This window comes from Sphaeramia orbicularis, chromosome 9, assembly GCF_902148855.1.
Source record: "Sphaeramia orbicularis chromosome 9, fSphaOr1.1, whole genome shotgun sequence".
NCBI lineage: Eukaryota > Metazoa > Chordata > Actinopteri > Kurtiformes > Apogonidae > Sphaeramia > Sphaeramia orbicularis.
The window spans coordinates 30280154-30301378 of record NC_043965.1 but is presented as its reverse complement, the minus strand read 5'-3'; the positions used below and the strand labels follow the sequence as shown (position 1 = coordinate 30301378).

Here is a 21225-nt window from a genome sequence, read left to right as displayed (position 1 = left end):
CTTAGGAAAATAGAAGAATACATTTACACAAACTGTACATCAGACAGTAGAATAGACCTCATCTATATGCTTACCTCTGTTATTTACAGTTTGTGCTCAAAGTAATTTTAGTCTCCATGGTTACATACATTCATTTGCAGGTCAAGAACTCCAGCATCACTTGTAGAATAGACCTATGTAATTACAATTAGACCATTAAAGCTGGCTTCTGGCCTTCATCAGGGTGCAGATATACAACCATATCAAATAATCATGATTATTTTACATAATCCCACCATCCAAAGACATGCACCATCCAAAGACATGCACTTATAGGTTAATTGGACAAGCTAAAATCGACCATACGTATGACAGTTTCAACAATTTCAGTTATTTGACTGGCCCTCTCTAATGACATCAACCCATTCTTCTACTGTGATGTGAAAAGTGAATGAGCTGAATTTTATTTTTAATCCACATCATGGTCCAATATTTCAGCAGTCAGCATTATGTATTTCATTCATATTTATTGTTGTCTATTGTTCTTTTTTTTATTTTATTTTATTCCTTTTTTACCATTTCACTTTTTTCAGCATTGGTAGCAGGCTTGATAAGCAAAACATCCACTTCATTTTATATGTTCATCAACTCACTGACAGCCTTAAATGTAAGCTATCAAAGTGAAGTGTCCACTTTGAGCGTGTGAAGCTCTGATTTTGCAAGCAAAGCATGTGTCATTTTGGTGACCTTTTCCTCATACATAGTACAGTTTGCTGCAGTGTGCGGCTTTAATCAGTCCTCTGCTTTGGTAGAGACGTGCTCAGCTTGCCAGCTACACAGGAGAGCTACATGGGGTGAAAGGAAATCAAGAGAGTGAGAGGAAGAGTAGTAAGTATTAACAGGTACGGACGGAGCATTGAAAGAAGAGTTGTGCGTTTAATTCCGATACGTGGATTAGTATATGCCCATTTACTTTCGTAAGTGTAATCTCTAAGGGAACATGGTATAGAGGAAAACTGTGCTCATTACTGACAAGGCCCTATTGTTTCCTTCACAATCTTTTCCTCCAATGGTACTATCAATTATTAATGCAAACATCATCAATGGGACTTTATACTTATCTGCAGAAAGCTCAGTGTGTGGTTTTGAATATGTCAATTAGGCTCATGTCTTTCACTCTTTTTGCTTCTTACTGAACTTTACTTTGTACTCCAGGAGGCCGCTGTAAGATGCAGCACGTACCCTTCTTTAAACTTTTCAGAAGTGTTTGCTATGTGGCAAGTAAAAGTTTAATTACTGATAATAATTGTTCTTCAACGTAGTGCCAACTCCTTCTGTCAGTTTTTCAGGGAGAGTTCATCCATTTGTTTGACGTGTACACTGTCTGGGGGCTGGCTGTTTGCCTTGTTCAGAGTAGTTAGGGAGCTCAGATAACCTTGAATAATCTACTCACCCCTTACCAAACAGACAGTACTGGGTTGTGTGTGTTGCACGCTTGATTAAGCATTCATTCCAATGACATAACATTCAGTGGGGGGTTGTAAGACATCTGCAGTGGGTGGTGTGGAGAAAAGCAGAGCAAGTGTAAGCAGTAGAATGTGTTAAAAAAAAAACAACAACAAAAAAAAAACAATGAACTCCTAGCCAATTTTCTGGTCACAAGACAAGGAACATTGTAACCATGCATAAGTAATGACTCAAAACAAAAACTGGTCTAATTAAATAAAAACGCCAGCTCAGATCATTGCATTATGTTTGCTGTTTAATAATGCAGGGGAGTTCAAGACACCAGACAGTTTTTGTTGTTTCAATTCTCTGCTGAGAAAGGGGCGAAAGGTTATGCCATGTGACAGCTAAGCTAAACTGTCTTGTGTTTTGACTGAATACCATCTGTCCACATTGCCCTTTTAGAGTATTGACTGGGAATCCCAATGAGTACTGTGCTGCCAAAAAAAAAGACAAACTGTGTTCTGGCACATTCAAGAGAAAATACCTAAGTCAACTTTGACCAGAGCAACAGAAGGACGGTCTTAGGGTTACCAACAGAAATCTGGGAAAGCAGAGGCAGAATGATGCTGTTGCAGAGTAAATTATAACACAATGAAAATTGTCTTTGAGTGTAAAAAAGAGAGATGTTAGGTACATTTAGACAAAAAATATATTCATAGCACTCAGTTCTGTATTGTTGGGCTTTTCAACAATATTGTCGTGACGCAATGAACTGTTGTGCACATTGCAGAAAATTCTATATGTCAAAAGAAAGTAATAGTCAAATCTCACTGGTGCAAAGCACCATTGTTTGCTTTGGCATTTAACATCAAGTGACAAAAGGACACACAAGGCTGTTGAGTCCTATTGATTCAGCCAGGGTCAAATTCCCTCACCATGAGTTTGCACTCATGGTTAGCACTTGAGGCTGCAATGACAATCAGTTAATGTCAGTGACAAGAGGACACTAATAAGAGAGGAGAGGAGATAATGTCAGGAGGAGCAGAAAAAAGGAGAGGCGGAGAAATGTATCAGTGAGAAAAAGAGATGCACAGCAGAGAGAAAGCTCTTTTGTTTTTCTTATTTGCTTCATGTTGTAACTGCTATTATGTTGCCAGCTATTGTGTCATGGTTATTGTTGTGATTTCAGTAGATGAGTGAGAGATATGGTTTCTAAAGGCTCACTAGAATGAAAACTGAGGAGAGAGATAAGAATGAAAAGCTGTAATTTCACATTTACCAGAAATGATCATGAGCAGAAGTCATATTTGCAGACAGACCGCAGAGGGGGAGTCTGTAAATTAGACTTTCAATAGTTTTAATGTAGAAAACAGGATATTAGAGGACTTTGAAGTCTGTAAATGTTTTTTCCTTCCTGCTTCATCTCCTTCATGAGGAAATGGTTTCTGAGACTGACACTCATCTGATTTGAGTCACATTGTTTGTCACGGGCATCAAGTGATAGGAATAAGAATCCATATAAAAAGCCATTAGTTTTCTATTACTGCCAAGCTGGATGGACAGGCACTCAGCGCTCAGCCGAATCACTGTGTTTAAAGTGTCAGGTTGGTTGAAAGAAGTCTACCTCTGTGGGGGCTCCCCTGCCACTTCCCTGGGGGCTGAGTGGCTGAAATGACCATAAAACTCTGTTGAGCTAGACAGCCTGTAATTTCAGCAGCGAGTGGCGCTTCGCCGAGGTATAATGGAAAGCCTGTGGAAGCCATGAAATGCGCTGCATCCCGGTGTTGGAACACCATTGTCTGAACACTCAGGACACCTCTCTAAACTTTAAATTACTGTTTTTAAGCCATCATTGTCTGAAAGAGCTCCGCTTCTAAAAAGAAACACAACGCTTGTTCAGTTTCTTTAATCTTCTGCAGTCTTTCCTGCAGAAATCTAAAGTTCAGATTCTTTGTTAGCATGAAAGTAAAAGACCCCTTGACCATAAGAAACAGAACAATGGAAAATGTGGTTTTTAAGGTTGCATTGTGGAGACACAATACAGTTGTTCTTTTCCCCCTCCGACTGTATCATCTGTAGCATGACTGTAGTTACAACTGTCTTTTCTGACTCTGGAATGGACGAGAGAGTGCTTTGAATGAGGAGAACAGGTGTGAAGAGGGATAGGTTTGTATTTGTGTGTCCTTTTTATCTGAATTAACATTCAGTGCTATGCATTACCATTTGAGGGTATGTTTGCATTTGTCTGCATCCATATCATCCCATGTCAGTCATGGTAGAGCAAGCATACACTCTGCTTTCTGAAGCAAGGCTAAGATGGGATGTTAGCAGCATGTCATGGCGAGAGGCTCTCCGGGTGATTTGATAGGAAGGCGGATGGAGATGGAGTTGGAGTAATGAAGTGAGTCTGAGTAGGGTTTGCTGCTGGAGGCCTAGACCCATCACACTACACTGACTGCATCACTGCTATGTTGAGAAACAGACAGGAACTGAAAGACAGGGAGACACAGAGATCGTTACCTCATCACTCCAAAGGCCCCCCAGTGAAATCTTTGCCCTCCTGATTCACAGGACTTGAAATACATCACAATAAACGCAACACTAGTCTTTAACTCATCAGATCTGAAGGCATTCCTCTGTGATCAACTGGATTACAGTGGTTTGTACCACCTCTCTTATAAGATACAGTGTTTGCATATAAACATGCAAGTTCAGTATCATTACAATGCGTCTCATCTAATCAATTACTTTAGAGCCTTATGAAAAGACACAAAATGATGAATAAGTGATCAAGTAACACCAGTATAGAACGTATAATAATACAGATACTGCTGCAATGCATATTTAAAGACAAGGCAATATGTAAATTTGCATGACATTAACATTCCACCTGTTTAGGCTACTGTGGCATGCAGCAGTATGCACTGTCAGCACTTTGTTGTTTTTTAATATGAAACTTCTGCTTAGTGCATGATTACAGTACTGTAGATGCAGCTGTCAAGCATTTCCATGACTTCAGTATAATTTATTAAGTCCTGTTAAACTCCTGAGAGTTTTGCTCATCATTCATATGCAAATATTAAGGTATACTGTATGTCTGTGTATTATATCCTGGTACAGGTGGTCACATGTCTGAAGATGCTTTCAGTCTTTACGAAAACATGTATATGTGTATATTACTAACCATTTATCTGTCCATCCATCCATCCATTGCCAAAGCCTATCCCAGTTACCTATGGATGAAAGTTGTAGGCACAAATTGGGTAAGAGGATACTTCATGACTCATGGGTTAAATCTGTTAGACTCCAGTATAGAGGGGGATTTGTACAGCGACAAAAAAAGACTCAGGATTTCTGTCGTGGAAAACTTTAAAGACACCACTGACCAAACTTTGGCACCAGGTTAGAAAAAAAACCTCATCATGAATACTGTATTAAATAAGAGAAAGACAAAATCTCCAACATCTTTTGAATGAAATAAAATCTGGCTCTCAACTGGGTGGCAACTAATTTCTTTATGGTAATTAAATGATGTCAAAGTTAATCTGACAATGATGTATCGGTATTAAAAATGCTCCTTATGGCATCTTTTGAAAACACACGTCACCATGAGAAATTACACTATATAACAGAGACAGTGCTGTCAAAGCAGCAGACTTAAAAACCAACTGTTTTTGATTGGCTAGAAAATTGCCCAAAAATTACCCACCAACTAGATACCAGTGAGTAATCACATGCAGTCAACTGCACTTTCTGCATGTATTATATTTTTATTGGTGCATACTTGTTTGTGTTGGCTAAGGACATGACAGCTTGAGGTATGTTATACTACCTTTGAACTTAAGGCTAAAAGAACAGTCAGACCAGGTCAGAGCGAATGAGTCATGATGGAAAGACTGAGAGAGAGAGAAACAGGGAACTGTGCAAAGGATTGTGATTCACTTAGTGGGCAGCTGTGATGTGAACAGTACAGACAGAGCAACTTTGCACGCGCTACTCCCAATAAACCTACTTAAGTGGATTAGCAATGCCACCCCGGGGGCCTTCCCAGACTTTAAGCTCTTATCACAAACACACACAGAAACAAAACATACTATTTTTATCAGTTCCTTTGGTTTGTAGAGAAAGTCAGATTGGGAGACAGTTGAGATATCAGGATAACAGGGGAAGTAAAGACCAAAAAAGGCAACAGATATCTTTCTCATTCCCACTTTAAGGCACAATCACTTGGTTTATGTTGCGTGCTGGAACGATCGTAAATAGTTTGTTTGCACTGAGACACGAGTGAGACCTGGTTGTTATTCAGGACACCTGTTGTAGCAACCCACAGACAGATGTTACATATACAGGCTGGTTACAATTGGCAGCTGGTTTAAAGCGGAAATGCTGCCAAAAAATTAGGTTCAGTGCTTTGATTTTGTGTTTATGTGTTTGTGTTTATGTGCTTGGAGTTTGTGACTAAGCCCTGCCTCTTGTTCTCTCTGCTTACACTGTTCCTCATGTTTGTTGTGCAGGTCCAGACTGGTTGATTTCTTCGTGAACTGTTTTGTGATTCCACACACAGTGAATACCTGCCCAACCAAGGCAATCATCAGGCCTGCTTGGCTTCCTACGCAAGACTCATCGGTCAGTACAGTGGCATGCAGAACAGCACACTAACAGGGTCTAATCTCAGTGTCCAAACCAGACCACATTTCTTCTTGTAACTGAGATACATTGAGAGATAAAGAGATAATGGTTCAGGGTTTAGAGGTACAGTAGACACAGCGTTGGCTGTACCTTTACTTTAATCAAAGTCAACAGGCTATAATTTTTTACCATCCTGGCTTTGTTTCCCCTCCAGTTCAATGGACATCAGTTCACTCCTATAAGTAATTAGACACTAGTGGCACAAAGAGAGTGTTTACTTAATTAAAACAATTGATGGCCATCTGTTTGCTCATTGTAAATGTTGCTCAGACAATGAGTACAAACCAGTACATGCATATTTTTCAGGCCCAGCCGAGCTTTGATAACAGGACTTTGGTGCATCACAGAGCACACAAAGATTTAAAATGCAAATTTACAAGAAATAACTTCTTCTGTGTAGTGAAATGTCTGTATTTTATTGTCAGTCGGCGCTTCTGTACAATGTGACAAAAATTGTGTCGTATGAAGTGATAATGCAGCATGGAGCTTTCTGGGTTCTCTGAAATATGCTACACAAAGTGCATCTAACACCCCCGGCTGAAAGCATTGACACAGACACATTTAAAAAGTAAAATGTTTGTTATAGCAGCTCTATATGCAAACAGTGCACATAGTTCCTAAAGCACCTAGTTGGAAAAATATTCATAGCATAATGGTCTCTTAACAACCTAAAGCAAGGCATTATAGGAACATTCCTATGACTAACATCTTGATATGCTGTTTCTAATAAATGTAGGCCATTATTGTCCATTAGTGACCCATCACTGTTTGTCTTAATGTGTGCATGTATGTTTTTGTGCTCCCACAGGGACAGACATGACTCCAAACTACGTTGACAGCAGCTTCTCCAACTGGACTGTCTCCCCACTGTGCACCTGTGAGGGAAGTGGAAACAAGGAAGAGGAGTGTATGAAAATCCTGCGGTACTTCACTGACAACACATGCCTAAGTGAGTCATTCCAACACACAGATAGCGCATGCATCTGAAATGTCTCCAGCAACTGATAGTGGTCCAACAGTCATGTAATATTGATAAGCGAACAAGTATGTCATGCTGTAGTTACTCTTGCTGCCATGTATGAACACATAACATTGATCTAATGTAACTTTAATGATTTTATGTCAAATTCCGTCTTGTTGTTGAGGAGTCGATGATTGTGGGAGGTCTGGAAGTGGAAAAATGAAGATTGGTAGAGAGACTTCCCTACAATGGAACTATTACTTCGCTTTTATTAGGCCTTCTCCAATTACTTCAATGTCACATTCATTAAATTTCCATTATAATGTAATCACATTATTTATCAAATTATATTGAAATAATGGACACATTGTCTAATAAATCTAATCTATTATTTGGTTTTTAAAAAGCCAGAAGGATCAAATAAAAATATTGATGAATGGATAGATGAATAGAAATTCTAATGAACATTTTCCAGCTATTTTTGATGTAACTTATCCACCGACACCCCTTTGCCCACTGATTAAGTTGGAATGAAATGTTCTTAGTTTCTCAGAAACATGTAATGGCTTATCACTTCTCATCCCTCCCTTCGGCAAGATTTTAATACAAAAGAAACCATTTGCATGTGATTTTCACATTCAATCTTAGAGAGTTAAAGGGCTTATCCCTTACGGGTGGAAAAAAGTCATGGAAAGGAACAGATTTCGAACAAATGGAATAATGCATTGAGCTAAAATATATATCATCTATACATCTAATACATAACACACAGGGTGCACTATGACAGAGTAGTTACCTCAAATATCCTCATGCTTTTTTCTCTTTAGAGTAAAATACAGCAAGCTCCTTACTAGGTATGAAGAAGCGAGCAGTGTCATCAGTGCTACAAGACACGGTTGCCTTTAACATGTTCCATTGTGTGGATAATGCTTTCAGACCATTTCAATAGATTGCCGGGGTAGCGTTTTAGCTGAGTGTGCAGGATGAAGGATGAGGCTGGGAGCTGAGGAGGCGTCTTGAAAAATAACACAAAATGCAGCATCTCCTCTCTGCAGTCAGGGGGAACAGGCGATAAATTTCGACACACCGGGGAGAAGAATATACACAAAAATGAAAAAAGAAAAACACTCACTGTACTGTACAACACATATAAACATACATTTATATGGACCAATTAAGTTTCAGCTCCCCATGACCACCGTCACCACCATGTTTCCACTCTATCATTTTCCTTTCAATACTTCTGTGTTTGCAGATTAAAACTTTTTTTTTTTATATCAACTTACAAAACAAATGCACTGTAACGGAAAACTACAGGTCGGACAAATCCTTTGTTATCATGCACACTTCTTTCTGTTCCTTGCAGTTCAAGCAGCTGAATAGACCAACAGAACTGCAGTTTTAACATTTAATCAATTGTGCAAGGAGGCCAGAAGAAAATACAAGAGCGAACAATAGTCCAAACACGAACCTGATTCCTCTTCCTCTTGCTCTCTCCTCTCTTATCTCCTTCTCCATCTGTCCCTGCAGGTAGGGCAATGCAGGCTATGCCCTGGGGTTAAAGGAAAACTTATCTGGAGTCATTAAAAAATTGAATTGCTATTGGCAATGAGCTTAATCACTCAGTGGAACATTTGGGCGCGGTAAAACATCCTGTGTGAACGCCCTCCAGCCAACTAGTTTGATTTATGACTTTATTCCCACATCTTACAGCATCTGTAGAGGGATAGCTCGTTACAGCCAACCCTGACGTGTAGCATCACATGTCCCAGCAGTACTTCATCAGCTCCTCACTGATAACATTAGAGTTATTAGGTCTTAGCACTGAGTTGTGTTTCTGTGTTGTTATTTCACAGCATCAGCCCAAAACATAAACTGAATGAGAATCATGAAGGGTGCTTTTGTATGTGTTAAGTGTGCAGGTGCATGTGTGGTTGTTTTTGCATCTGTGTTGTGCAGCATTTATAGTTGTGTGTGTGCAACAACGTGTAGGTGGACAGAGGATGAGACACACCGAGTTATGTGGATGTGCAGCAGAGTAGAGTACTAAGGACTTTGTCTGATTATTCACGTGTGCTCCTCAGCTATCCTGTTTGTCCTTTGTGAGATGGTGGGGAAATGCCACCTCTCCTTTGTTTGGGAATGTTTTGTATTTGATCAGTCACATAAATCTATTCAAAGTCATCTCTGCATGCTGACCTTATAATGGAGGTGGTTGCCAAGCAATTACATGGCTTGCCTTCTCTCTGGCTGAACAAAGAGAAACAACCCTCATGTTTTAAATGGATGAGCAGTGAAAAGGTACTCAGCCCCTATTTTACCATATCTAGCTGAAAAGCTGACTGAACAAGGGATTTATCACATTTTTGCAGAGGCTCACACATGCATTTAAACACAAAATTATACACATGCATGTAGTACATCTGTGGGCTAATACCCATGCACTCATATGCATTCACATTGTTTGAGCTGATAGATATGAGACTTTTAAAAGACTCCATTTCTAAGTGCACAGCTGCCTGCAAATAAGTCGGGGTTCATCAGCTCGAGTATGGATATTATGGCACTCATTGGTTAGCTGGTTGCAGTTAGAGAACAGCTGTTGCAACATGAAAGCAACAGCTAAGGACATGAACCAAGGCTGTTGTGTTCAAAAATGTGCCCATAGTGGCTGCACAGGTTTCTGTTATGGAATGATAATCACCATCTTAATTAACAGAAAATACAGTTCAAAGAAGGCATTGCATATAATAGTAAACAGAAGTCTGTATTGGAACTTTATGAGACAGTAAAATCTTGAACTGCCTCCCATGAGCTGCCTCCGAAGATTTACAAACCAACCTCAAGATTGCTGTTTTTGATTAGTTTGCCGTACAACTTTTAGGCTTGCTGATGAATCTAAAAGACTGTTTCTCCTCAGTCTTTTCACTTCTCCCCCCCCCCACCCCACTCTCCTTAGTTCCCTTGGCTGCCAAAGACTGGGCAGGAGACCAAGAAGTTGACTTAGAGCTGTCTGTCTCCTCACTGGCTTCTTGCAAGGACGGCAGTCAAAAAACAAATAACTTTCTATCTCTGTCTCTGCAGGAAATGCCATTCAGGTCTTCGGCTATGGGACAGACAATAGAAGTACCTCTGTCCCAGGCATCCCAGTGACGGTGAAGACAAGGTCTGATATGTCAAGAAGCACTTCAGAACCTCCTATTACAGCAAGAAGTGATGGCTACATTAGCAAGGTACAATGTTTGCATAATAGTTTCATTCTGATTATTGCATGATGGATACAAAATGCATTTGGTTAATTGTGTTGTTTCTTATATCGTATATAATTAACCTTTTTTATGAAATTAAGACAGAAAAGGTTTTAGTATTACTTAAGTTTACAGCTCACATGTTATTGCCAGAATCAGAATTAGAATGAACTTTATTGCTGACTACATTGTCACATATGAGGAATTTATCTTGCTTCATTGAAGATAATAATAACAATAAACATATATTTAGAAAATACCAAAATAATAACCTGGTAATAGCCTCAGGATCATAATAGTTTTACTCTCATTGCAGAATTTGGAATAAAAAGGCAATGAAAGTTTACTGTGCTGTACTTGAATTAAAATTAGGCAGTAATAAATTCTAAAAAACAAATGTACACAACACAATCAAGCAAATGAATAAATAAAATAACCATAAAAAGGCACAAAAGTAATTTTATCAACATCCCTGTATTGCAAATTGAAATAATAGCTTGGAATCAACAATGGGTAATAATATTAAACTGAAATCTATGTAATAATTTAATAAGGACAACAACAATGAGACAACTATTCAATAATATTGTTGTAACAAAGTGATTCCCTAAAAACATTACAGTTATCAATTCAGTGCAATATTTAGATTACAAAATTGTAATATAGTGACATTATTGTGGCAATAACCTGAAAATGTAACAATGTAATTCTACTTCTTTTAGAGCGCTATCAATAGAATGCCTTCTAATCACATGAAAACTCTCTGAGGATAAAATCAGTAATTATGTAATATTTGCAGCAGTGTAATATTCATCATCTTTTATGTCCTTCTGTTTCAAGCTAATATTGTACAAATGATACCTTGATGCGGTGAATTCTTACCTGGAAAATTTTGGTAGACCAAGAATTTATGAAACATGTTCATTGTAAATAGCATGGTTATTATGTTTACAGGTATTATATAATTATTGTCTTTATATTGCCAAATTATTACCCTGCTGTTACCAACAAGCTTCAATCTAACATGTAACCTGAGGCTGTTTTGCTCCAATAGAAATATATCTATATATTTATAGCTGGTTGCAGCAACTTTGCATAAATTTGTAGAAATGGTCCTTTTACAAAAAACCACAAAAACACTCCTCCACTCCACATCCATGAAAGGAGGATTTTGTACAGTGCTAGAATCAACACGCTACGCCATTCACATTCACATCACATTCGATCTTTATGCTTGTTAAAGCAATTGGCACATCAGAACAGACGCTTTATGATAAGACAGTTTATGCTACACCCAAGATGATGACATTTGGCTGAAATATTATATTTCTCTCTTATACAATGAAATAGTGAAAGAAATGGGAGGTGGGGGTTTAATCTGGATTAGAGGTTCTAAAATACTGGCCCAGGGCCTGTTCTCTGCTGAATGCCGTCTACTCTGAAGACTGCAGTCAACTCAGCTATAACTGGGTTCACTGTCTGGAGCAGAAAAACATCACGTCTTTTTTTTTTTTTTTTTTTTTTCTGTGGAGCATGAATGCATACGTGTCTGTGTTTTAATAGGACTGTACTTCATTTTCAGTTCAAATAGAATGTGAAGATGACAGGGCAATATTGTCTGCCAAGGAATCCCACCCTATCTCTGTTTGAAGATAGAAATATTTCATTCTTCACTTTTGAGCAAAGACAAGAATTCCTCTTTTCCTTTTTTTTTTGCTTAGCTGTTTGAGTTTGATTAGTTTTCACAATGAATTATTGTTGTGTTGTACAGATGTATTTTAGATGTGTTATGCAGCCCTCTGGTGTAAGACTAATGATGTTTTTCACCTTTACAGGAGACCCAGTTACCATGGCTGGATTAAACATGCTAAAACTGTACTGTGTAACCTTCTGCTGTCTCTGCTGTTACCGTTAATGTTATTGTTAATGTCATTTCTCGGCGACTATTACAGATATGTGCAAAATCCAAACAGTGTGTGCATGTAGTGTTTATGAATACGAATTTGCGTGCTGAATGAATGACTCCCATTAAGACATCTATTTTGGGTAATTCCAGGGGCTTTCACAGCCATTAAATGGTCACACTGCACCCAAGTCATGCCGTATTGTCCTTTACGCAGAAGCCCTCATTGTTGCGAAGACAGCAAATTAAAACCTTAGAAATTTGTGAAGAGGAGAATTAATGAACAAGCACCGCTGATAACAATAACATTGTGTATGTTTGGGAAAGGTGAGAGAGAGAGAAAGAGGCAAGAGGGAGAGAGTAAGAGAGGGAATGGATGAGGGAATTGCCTTCTCCAAAGGTTCTGTGTATGTGTATGTCAGTATTGATGCACCGCTCTGTGCCTGTCTCACTGCAGCGTGGTGTTTAATTTATTGTAAAAATGGTAATTAGGAAACAATAAGACGTGTGATTACTCAAGCAGGAAGTTTATAATTAGAGAGGGAGCTGGTAGGGACATTTTGGGCGGCCTAGCGTCCTTAGACAACTATGCTTGGCAATTAAAACTTGTCAAACTTCCATGGCAGATAAATTGGGGGAGTGTTGTTATGGTTATGAGTCGTCTTGGCAGAAGACTGACTGTCCGTGGCTGTAAATCTCACAGGACCTCTAAAAGACCTCACAGTAACACACACCTGCGTACACACATCGTTGAATGTCTGACTGACACAGCATGGAAAGATGGATGGATGACAATTGAAGCACATGCACTGTAAGACCGGATAAGTTGAGTTTACTTAAAAAAAATTGAGGAAACCAGTTGCCTTAAAAAATTTAGGTAATGAGTAATGAAAACTTGAGTGTATTAAACTTAAATGTTTGACATGAATGGAATTACTACTTTAAGTACAACACACTAAATTCCAAGTTAATTTAACTTAAAATTTGTTGCAATGTCAATTGCATTGTTTAATCATTAGACTTAATATCATAAGTTCATTGACTCAATTCCAAGTTGATTTAAATTAAAATCTTTTGAAATATAAATTGCTTTGTGTAATTATTCACCTTAATTTATTGTAGCGTGGATGGAAGTCAGGCAGGAAGTTAGCTCAATGTAATTTGCCAGTATAGGAAGTGCTTTCAATTTGGCAAGGCTTAAAGACTTTCATAGAACAAGAATAATCATAAATGAACAGGAAAGTTATTGTTCGACCTATGGTTCTCACTCATGGTGCAGCTCTATAAAAATGCATATGTAAACAAAGACAAAAAGGCCAATAAACATTGCCATACTCACCTTAAGTCAAAATTAACACTAACACCACAACCCCGCTGAACCCCTGCACATAAAAATAACACATTTTCAACAAGAAAAACACTCGGAGAGCACAGACCTCCACCAAGACAGATCTGCCCCCCCACCCACCCCCACCTCCGATCACCACCAAAATTTAATCAGTTGTTCCTTGTGCCAGTATCAACATTTCCTGAAAATTTCATGAAAATCCATCCATAACTTTTTGAGTTATCTTGCTAACAAACAAACATGCAAACAAACAAACAAACAAACACGCAAACACACAAAGCAAAGCGATCACAATACCTCCTGGCAGAGGTAACAACATGCCTAATACCCACAATGCAATGTGGAGATAAAAAGGTGTGGTCATGACTAAAACTTAGTGATTTAAATCCATTCAACTTAAACTTTTTGTACTTTCGACTATGTCCACAAATTAGTAGAATATACTTAACATTTTATAGTAATGTAATAAAAGTTAAATAATTTAAGTACATTGTAATTAGAGGATTTTAGTAAATACAAAGTCCAGGCTTACAGTGTGTGGAGGAGGACAGGTACTATATTATTTCCTATCCTCCTGTCTTTTGTTGTCAAGGTGATTGTATTCAGTATGTTAACTGCAAAACCAGTAATGCGTCATTAAAAACAAGATAGCACCAATTTCCTAGCTTGGAATAATACCTTCTGAATCTTATTATACAGAAAGTAGAGGATGAACAAAGAGATGAGGTAAATGATGTCAAGGCTGCAGTAATAGTGTTACATCGACAGTTAAAATTTGATAAATATGTAAAGAAGATTTCTGAAACAGTAATGTGATTGCACCAAATTAATCAGACACAACATACCCACTTAGGCAGCCCAGTTATTTGTGCACTCCATGATCCCTCACTCATTTTTCATTTTCTGTGACAGTACAGCTCAAGCATCACCATCTACGTACAATCAGAAAGCACACGTCTTTATACAATTGGCCTCTGAAAATAATGGGCAAAAAGCCTGTCCAAAGCCATTACTATCACATCTACTTAGTATTGAGAGCATTTCTCAAAGTACTCTTCAGATGTATCAACAGTTTAGCCCATGAGCCTCTTTCCAGATATATTCACAGACAAGGCTGTAACAGATTATCAAGGAGCGTATTGAATGGCAGCTGTAAACTGCAACATTGTGAATTTAATATTTGGAGAATCTGGTGATAAACTCTTGAACATATCACCGTCTGAAATCAAATTATCTACAGAGGTCAAATCTTTTACAACAATGGTTAAGGGAGGACTGAAAGCAAACCAGAGATGTAGGCATTTTATCTGAATGCACTGCAGTCATATCCAGAAGTATTTGGACAGATGTACATTTTGTAATTTTGCCTCTGACTGAAGTGTGGACTTTCAGCTTTAATTCAATGAGTTATTTTATTTTATTTTATTTTTTTTTTTATTTTGGAACAGCAGTTTATATTAGAGCATAACATGTATAATATCAAGAGCAGTTTTGGACCCACTGCCATGCACATATTTTATAAATTTCAATAACTATATACATATTGAGAGAGAAAATGTTTATAAATTGACAAAAAATATTAAATTAAAAATCAGGGAGAAGGGGTTAGATGAGGTTAAATAATAAGGTAAAATCAAAGTTACAGTTCAGGCTTCCACAAAATCTGGTTGTAAAGGCTAAATATACTGGACCCATTTGGTCCAGAGTTAAAAAAAAAACTGTTTTCTTAAGATGAAGAGAAAAAGTAATCTTTTCCATTAAATAAATGTCATTCACTATATCTCCCCACTCCTGTATGATGGGGGTTCAGAAAGCAACTATTGTCTCGTGAGTGCTTTTTTTTGCAGGCATCTATCAAAATATTAAACAAATATTCATCAGATTGCCCTCCGCTAAAATCAGCATTCCCTAGAAATGATGTGGTGAATTGCAAGGTTAAGTCAAATTTAAATGTTTTTTTTTAAAGCTCTGGGATTCGACCCCTCTGTCCAGAAGGGTCGAATCACAGGGCATTCCCAAAATACATGCCAGTGGTTTGCTTCCAGAGACCCACACTGTCTCCAACATTTGGCATCACCTGCAAAGTGTGCTTTCTGCTGGGGTGTAATAAAAAAACAAAACAATACATTTCCACCCAAACTTCCACCAGACGTGAGAGTTAGTGCATTTCCGTTGTGATTTACAGGCATCCAACCAAACTTCATTTGACATTCAAATAATTCAATGAGTTTAAAAAAAAATATTGCATAAGCCATTTAGAAATTACAACCATTTCAAGTCCCAAATTCTTATGGACTTGCCTATATCTTTTTCTCAAATACATTTCTTTATATTTTACTAGTTTTAATGTCAGTACAAACTGTATATTTTGATTCAACTGTTAATGAAAAAGTCCAACTAGGGTTAGAAAGGAATTCTGTTTGACTGTTTCTGCAGAACATTATTAGTTTTCTTGGAAGTATGACTTAATTGTCCCTAATAAATAATAATAATAAATTGTCAGTGTATTTATAACTTGACTTTTATTTTTGGAATGTACTTTACCATTACCATGTGTATGAATTGTGCTATACAAATTAACCTGTCTTGCCTACAAAGTAGATACAATACGCTCTGCTAGATGTAGTCATTACTGTTGTCAAAGTCCTAAAGATTATGAATTTCCTTGTAGTGGTAGTACAACAAATGTTACAGGATTTTACAATAAAGACGCGTCTCAAATTAATCCAATAATAACCCATAATAAATCCATGCATAGACTCAGCTTGTGAACATCTGAAGCTGGATGAATGAATGGATGGGGACATGAACGGATAACCTATAATACTGTAAAAAGAAAAAAGCTGTTTGTGACTAAACCCATCCTTGTCAGTCATGCTGCTCTTTTAGAAGGTACAGAGTATTTTCAGTTAATTTCGATGCATAATTATTCTCTATGTCACTGCCAGTGGTTGTGGGTTTTATCCCATGCTCAGTGAGTAAATATGTGGGCTGAAGCTCAGTCCTTTGAGCATTGTAAGTCACAGAGGTAGTCATCACACACTTTGCCTTGTTTATATACAGTATGAGAAAACCATTTTTTATCTCCATATACTGTCTTTCTGCGGAGTTTGATGGAAGGAAATTAAATATCTTTGTTATTCCTGAGGTTAGTGTGGGTCTCATACAATGAATGTTTGGTGACCTGAAGTGAATTTTAATGCTCTCACTTGAAAAAAAGAATTGTTTCAATTAAACTGCTCAATGTATTCCAGCTTTAATTTACAATGAAATAAACTGTTGAGTCTATATGTTAAATTACCCTCCACATGCACAACTTTGGGAAGCTAGCAGGCTCACGTTCACATGTAACTCTTTTATATGTCGATTTTCTGTTCAGCAGGTCTGAATTGATTGTGGACAGAAACCACGTAACTCAGGATAACTCAATAATTATCCTTGGGAAATGCGACCCTATTGCACTGTAAATATGATGTACTGATCAATAAGAAAAACACTCACTGACTACATTTGTAGAGTTACCTGATGTTGTCTTATCCCCGCTTAAGGTGAATTCTTGTGTGAATACTTCCATCCTTTGTTTTTGTCTTTGTGCATGTGCTAGTGTGAAAATGTCAGTAAATGAGTCTATGTTTTGACATTGTCTGCATTTCGTCACGGTGTATGCATATGTTTGTGATTTTAGCTGTGTGTTTATATGTGTGTGTAGCCTCTCACAAGCCTGAGTGTATGTGTGGATATTGGCTGCAGCCAGAGATCTGGACTCATGTCAACAGGCTGCTGCCACACATCACTGCCCTTGCTAATTAATTGGCTTTTAGTTGCGGATGTGTTTGGTGCATTGTCAAGCTAGCCATAGTCCCCCCCACCCTGCTTTTTGGCAACCATCATTTTTAACCATTTCCAATGCCAACTACTTTATACCAGAAATTCTGAAAACTGCAGCCCTTTTAGATAGTCCCCCATTCTCTGCCTCACTATCCCTTCCTGCTCTCCTCGTCTAGAAAAAAAAGGCCCATCCTGTTAAAATAATTCAATGTTTTATTTTCTTGCTTCATTATTTATTTTTTCATTTATGTGTTGCCTGGTTCTGTTGGAAGATGAGGTGCTGGTAGATAACATCTGAGTAGATGTTTTTTTTTTCTATGTACAGGGAAATGGACCAAAGTGCAATTTTTTTTGCGAAGGTTACATTGGCGAGGATGATTCGTGGGGATAGTGGAGGTGGAGGAGGAGGAGGAGGAAAAGAAGAAACTGTTTCATGTTTCTTATGATGTGCCTCTGTATTGCTGTTCTGGACTGAAAATGGTGCCTCTGCAAATTGAGCAAGACTACTTTAACTTGGAGGCAAACGGTTACGCTTTGTGTTACAAGAATCCAAGAAAATTGAAAAAAGTATTCAAAATGCTAACAGTTTTATGAAAAAGCACATAATAAGGCAATTGTAATGTGGATATAACAGGGAAACTCTTGAGGCCATAGAGTTTAATATCTGGACTGATGTGTTCCCACTGCTCGCTGTGAACAGTGTTTGCAACTCCATAGCTTTCTCCATTAGCACACTTGAAAAAAAAAAAAAAGTTAATTTTCTCTTATGCATAAAAGTAAACATTGTAGTGTTTTGACGGGCATTGTGCTCAGTCAAACTGCATACAAGGGGTCTTACAACAGTGTTGTTTGCTGTAATTTATGCTTTATAAAATATTGAAAGAAATCCGCAGCCACTGCTGGCTCCAGTGGTGTGTATTTGGCTTCATAGCATGTTTTTCTTGTAAATAAAGTCTGTAATGATAGCTTTAAAAACTGTTTAGAGACTCACTGGCACAGCCTAAAAGAGTTTGAGAAAAAAGAAAAAAAAGTCCTCACAAGAAGCTCTCCTTTGTTGCCAACTTGTTTAAGAAGCAGAGAGCATACTAAGCAGCAGAAGCTTGAAATATACTTCACGTATCAAAACAAAATTTGGAGGATCAAACACTTAATGTTCGTGCCAAAGAAGGTCTACCACGGATACATGTAATTTCTTCCTCCTATGTTCTCTCTGACTTTCTGTTTTATCTTCCTCTCCTAAGCTGTGACCGTGTCCTGTCTCACCTCTCTCCTCTCTCCTCTCTTCTCCACCTCCTCCTTCATCAAATGTCAGAACAAGAAAGCTGCATGAGCATCTGAGTCATGTCTAACCTTTACACATCTCTCTCCTTCTGTTTGTCCCTCTATCTGCCCAGTTTCCTGAATCAAGCCATGACCTGATAAAACCCCCGGGCCTGCTAGAGGATCACTCTGTCTGTCTGTGTGCCAACGTCTGGGCTCTGCCTCTCGGCCTGGCTTTGGCTCTGGTCCTGACCCAGCATGCCTTATAGAAGCGCCAGGAGAAGAAAAAAGAGGTCATCCACCCACAAGCTGATCCCAAAAGCAGAAGGTGTTATTTCTGAGACAGATATTAAGAATGCTGAATCTCTGGGTAGTTCGCATAATGGCATTCAGGAAAGAGGCAAAACAAAAGGATGAAAGACCTGGAAAATGTTGGAACTTTACCACTGCAAAGGTTGTTCATTTAATGTATTGTTAGAGCAGACCAAAAACTTTAAGAGAGCACATGGCTTTAAAAGGACCTTTTGGTACAAGAGGCCACGAAGGCTGTTCTCTGGGAATGACTCTCCCTCTGACTGAGACACAAAAAACCTGGAGGACTAACGCTGATCATGTGAATGACTTTTGCACTTTTCTCACCAAAGGAGGGAGGGAGGGAATGAAGAACATAATTAAAAGAAGACGGGACTGACAGAAAATAAATTGTTGCTGAGAGAACAGGAATGAGCCAGAGGTAAATGGGGTAGAGTGGGAGAGAAAAGACAGACAAAAGAAGGAAAGAAAGAGACATATTTCTGCTATCAGTCACACATTTTTTTTGTCTTGAATTGGTTCTTGACTTAATCTTCTCTTGGATGAACAGACCACACATTTAGGGGTGGGAACGGGGGATGACTGCATTCTGTCTCTTCAACACTAGTGTAAACTCTAACCTGTAAAGCCTACTCAGTGTCATAAGTGTTGGTATAGTATCTGTGACCATAATCAATCTGCCATACAGCTCTTTCATTTGGGTGCTTTTTAGCAGACAGTGAAAAGCCTAAAGACAGTGATGTTAACAGTTTATGGTTCTTTGGTCATTTGAGATGTTGTTGTTGATGACTGTGGGTGTGCGCCATATGTCCACCTGCATCATGTGTATATTTCTGTCTCTATGTATATAAACAACACTTTTATTTCATTTAACCTAAAGATATCTGCAGTACCTTGAATGGACATTATTGTACGCTATGACAGCTCTGTAATAAGTGCGGAAAAGATTTGTTACTTCATGGACGACCTTCATTATCTGCATTTATATTTGTCTATAAAGGTCTGATCACAAAGAATGTATACAGGGATGAGATTAAATGAGCTCTAAGCTGCTTGGAAAGCCATAAACTGTGTGTGGGTATCATGCTGTGTTCACTGAGTGTGTGTGTGTGGACATTTATTTCAATATGTATGCTGCTACAGGAGAAAGAACAGCTTAAATTGCCACTATGGGGTGCATTTTGTCCCCTCAGAGAACAGAGGTTATGATGCATAGTGTAATTAACTGCAACTTGTTTTCAGAAGAGGTCTCTTCAGTAACCAGTACGCATTAGTGGAAAAAATACAGTGACCAAAAACTATTACACAATACATATGGACTTGCAGATGTACAAAAATAAAATAAAAAGTTACAAAAAAATCTATGCTCAAATGCATTAAATTGGATTGTGCTGTATCATTTTCAACATATGATGTTCAATGTGAGGCAGTTGGGATTAAAAATTCTTGCCTTCACTGTCCGACAAAAGCACTTTCAAGGTCCACTCCATGGTTCTTCTGGAGCTTTTTGTCCAGTTTTCTTCAGCAGAGGAAAGAGACTGAAAAAGTGATTTTGTCAACTGATGTTTCCATGGTTAATAATGGACTTTCTGTTGAGCAAACATAGGTTGGAGCACTTTAAAGGTACAGGGTTAGGGGGGTGGGGGGGGTAGACGCTAATTCAAGGAGACCTATGTTGTTTTCCTGTGAACAAACACTGTAAAAAAAAATCCTGTTGTTTTTACAGAAAAAAACTGGCAGCTGTGGTTACCAGAACAATACTGTAGAAAATACATCAAACTGTAAACATAATTACAGAGTAACATGTAGATTTAACAATTTAAATGTATATTTAAACTGTAAATGGACTGCACTTATGTAGCATATTTTATACACCTTCATGGTGTCCAAATTGCTTTACAAAGCCACCAGGCCCTACGGAGAGCAATTTAGGGTTCAGTGTCTTGCAAGGACTCCTCAATAGGTGGAAAGTTGGAACCAGGATTCAAACCGCTGACCCTTTGGTCACTGGACAACCTGCTCTATCAAGTGAGCCATTGATTTCATCGTCAACACAAAAATCTTTTCAAATGCTAAAGGCGAAATAAACAACTTTGCATTGTATTTTCACTTAGGTTTTTTCTAAATGTTGCAATTTTACAACTTTTTGGTGTTAATTCTACAGTCATTTTTTACAGTGAAGTTTCTATTACAAACAGGAAATACTGCGTATGTGCCTGATAACAAAAAGATTTAATTTAATAGAGAA

At 38.1% G+C, this 21225-nt stretch overlaps 1 pseudogene; it reads left to right on the top strand.

Moving 5' to 3' along the window:
• Positions 1-20286, top strand: part of LOC115426265 (GDNF family receptor alpha-2-like) — a 56103-nt pseudogene extending 35817 nt beyond the window's left edge.
• The last annotated feature ends 939 nt before the right edge of the window (positions 20287-21225 follow it).